This window comes from Drosophila suzukii (assembly GCF_043229965.1).
Source record: "Drosophila suzukii chromosome 2 unlocalized genomic scaffold, CBGP_Dsuzu_IsoJpt1.0 scf_2c, whole genome shotgun sequence".
NCBI classification, from domain to species: Eukaryota; Metazoa; Arthropoda; class Insecta; order Diptera; family Drosophilidae; genus Drosophila; species Drosophila suzukii.
The window spans coordinates 17,197,985-17,201,153 of NW_027255896.1; the positions used below are offsets into that span (position 1 = coordinate 17,197,985).

Sequence of the window (3,169 nt, forward strand, 5' to 3'; positions counted from 1 at the left end):
TCGTTCAGAAATAAAGGTTGCCTCTGATCCTGAATCTATCAGGGCACGAGCTTTAAAATTCGACCCCAGGTGACATATGTCAATTATGGCGGTGCCATAATAGAGTCCGTGGACCCGGTAGCGGTAACAACTGGTGTATTTGGTCTTTATCTGGGTCTCAGGGAAGGATTCGAAGGCGATGGGGAGGAGTTGCTTCTGTGTAGTAAGGTGTGATGGCGGCCGCGGCACGTTAAGCAAATATGAGTGCTTTCACAATCACGCAGCTGATTCCCTCGTTTAGACACTGCTCCTTTCTCTTTATTTATGCCAACCGCTCGTCGACCGTCATCTGGAGAAATCGTGCACATGTGCGGACAGGATGGTTTTCCTTCTTTCAAAGGTCACATCCTTTTGGCTTGGGTGCTACCCTTGTCTCGTAAGAATTTAATCTTCTAGGCGCTGAATCTCGGCCTTGTTGTGCAGGGACTGTTCCCTCAAGGATAGCGTGAGCTTTGAAAGTTTGGAGGAGCACATGTCCCCGACATTTCTAACGCCGTGAGTCAACCCTGGATGGCGCATTGAAGTTCACGGATATCTGACCCAGATTCCTGAAGAACGGACTGCACATTGACAAGTATTTTTAATTGGCTATTTACTAACAACCACTAGTTTTCGAAACGCTCAGTTAGGTTAACCCAGGCTGGGCGGAGTTCGAAACTATAGTGTGTGCATCGACTGGCGTCAGCCTTGGATTGTTTATATAAATGGCCGTAAACAGATCCCTAAAGGTCGGCCAGCGCAGGCAGTCTCTGGTGAAAACCTCGGAATCGCACGGAGGCAGTCGACAGCCAGAGGAAATGTAGGACTGGATAGGAACAGCTTGAACTTGGGGAGCTTTGGCTATCATATCCGCGATCTTAGCCCCACATCTCTCGTAAACGGAATAGCAGTAGCCGAATTTAGCTTTAAGAATTGGCAAACTATCAGCTGCATTGTCTCCGGCTTCTGCTATGCACCCGGTGCATTTGTCGTTCTCTGCCTTGATGCGGTCCATAACGCGCATATTTCTTTGCGGCGAATGTTAAGCATGGAAACAGTGGGAGGGATCGGCGAAGGAGTGGATTCAAATTCACTCAGTCGATCTGAGACCTCAATAAATTTGTTTAGAGCAATCCGGAAAGCTGTTAATGCCATTTTGACGTTTGCACGGGTGACCGCTTTTCGGGGCGACGAGGACTTACCAGTTAGTTCGGGTGTGGACGGATCTACGGATATGCCTGGGACTACTGCAGGTGGAATAGATATCTTGTTGTTATCACTTCCAACGAACATGCAAGTGGACACCTTTTGGGTCAGAATATGCTCGCTTTATTTAAATAGAAAATTTTGACCACTTCTGGAACGGTGGAACGAGGTGTCGACAAGAAAAGAGTCGTGGCTCGGAAGAAATAGAAATTGGAGCACGGACCGACCTGGTTACTTTGCGGAAGTAAACCGAATAATACGGATTAGAAACGGTGATGAAGGAGTTTGTATATCACCCGTGGAAAAAAACTATGGTATTTATCCTTTTTGGTATATGTATATTGTAATATGGTATAATTGGAATCGAGTTTGGTATTTTTTGAGTGCTAGTATTATTTTTGCCTTTGAAATAATTTTAGGGAAAAAGTACCAAATATGTATTACAGTCCCCTTACTTCGCCTTTATTTAAGAAATACCAAAACAAATACCAGAATATGCCAACAAGTTGTTGGCCAGAGGATGCTATTTGTTGATTATCTAGTACCAGTACATTCCCTTCAGTTATGCAGTAGGGACGCGGTGACATGGCTCAAGGCAAAAAGCTTTTTTTGTGCCTAAAACGCTGTGACAAATTTCGGCTGGTCCGTTATTTTTTTTTGCGTCTCTCCGTTATGTTCGGCTAGCGACTAATATTTCGGCGGAAAAATTTTCGTGGAGAAGCGACATGTGAATGCCCTAATTTTTTAGGAGCATTATTGTGTATCGAAAAAAACAACTAATATTGTTTTATAAAAGTAAACTATTTGATTATAGTAAAATTTAGTAAATTGAATTTACTTATAATGTAATATTTACTTATTATACATTCTTATTACAATATAATTTTATAGTTAAGTTTTAGAAACTTAGTCCGTTAAAATTGATTTAAGTATTTAAAACATTTAAGTATTAACATTTAAAAAGAAATCGTATTGTATTTTTTACTCAAGAAGTAAAAACTATATAGTCGGATATATTTTACTTTAGAAAGGGTATAGGTGCAGTGGCACGCGCCAACAGCGAAGAGAAAACAAAAGAAATCTAGTAAAGGGGTGAGAAGACTTGGTGCATTCTGTTTGAGTGATTGAAAGGGAAGCATCCATTTTAATGGTGCGCAGCAGAGTTACTTTAATCGTTTAGTTAATATAATAAAGTCAGGTAAGTGCTACATTAAGTTTAAGATGTTGTGCATTGATCTTAGTTTAAAGTACGTAAATTTTGAAGGTATTCAATGGGTTCCGTTAGCCGAAAGTGGATGACGAAATGTTTTGTGCCAATAAAAATTAAAATGCAACAAGCTATAAAAGGTAAATATACAATTAAACAAATAAAACGCATTTTTTAAACATATGTTTTTTCAGGAGCGTTGGCCAAGGATTCAGAGGACCCGGACAAAGGTTTAAGAACGGCGATGTCTAACGTTAAAAATAAGCTTACGAAGCAAAAAAACAGAAACAATAATTGTACAATTTTTGAAAATCTAAATAGTACCATATAATTAAAATGAATTAAAATGAAATGAATTAAATTCTATATTTTTTTAATTGAAAACTCAAGGAAAAATTCTGATTTTCACAAGTGATTCACTTGGGACGTGTCCCTTGCAAGTGATTTCACAAGTGAAAACTCAAGGAAAAATTCTGATTTTCCCAAGTGTTTCACTTGTGACGTGTCCCTTGCAAGTGATTTCACAAGTGAAAACTCAAGGAAAAATTCTGATTTTCCCAAGTGATTCACTTGGGACGAGTCACCGGCACGTGACAGGCCATACGAAAAATGAGTATAAGGAACAAGTGAAATCCCGTAGGACTTCGAAAAATTTTCATTTGAATTTTCACTTGTGAAAATGCGGACATCCCATACAATTTTCTATATGGAGCGTCACTTGTTCTTCACTTGTGCATG

At 39.7% G+C, this 3,169-nt stretch overlaps 1 long non-coding RNA gene across 1 annotated transcript; it reads left to right on the top strand.

Annotated features, from left to right (window-relative positions):
- The first annotated feature begins 2,199 nt into the window (after positions 1 to 2,199).
- On the top strand, positions 2,200 to 2,792 carry LOC139354197 (uncharacterized). Its single transcript, XR_011605304.1, has 2 exons — positions 2,200 to 2,571; positions 2,626 to 2,792. It is a non-coding gene; the product is annotated as an uncharacterized lncRNA (long non-coding RNA).
- Positions 2,793 to 3,169: the final 377 nt, after the last annotated feature.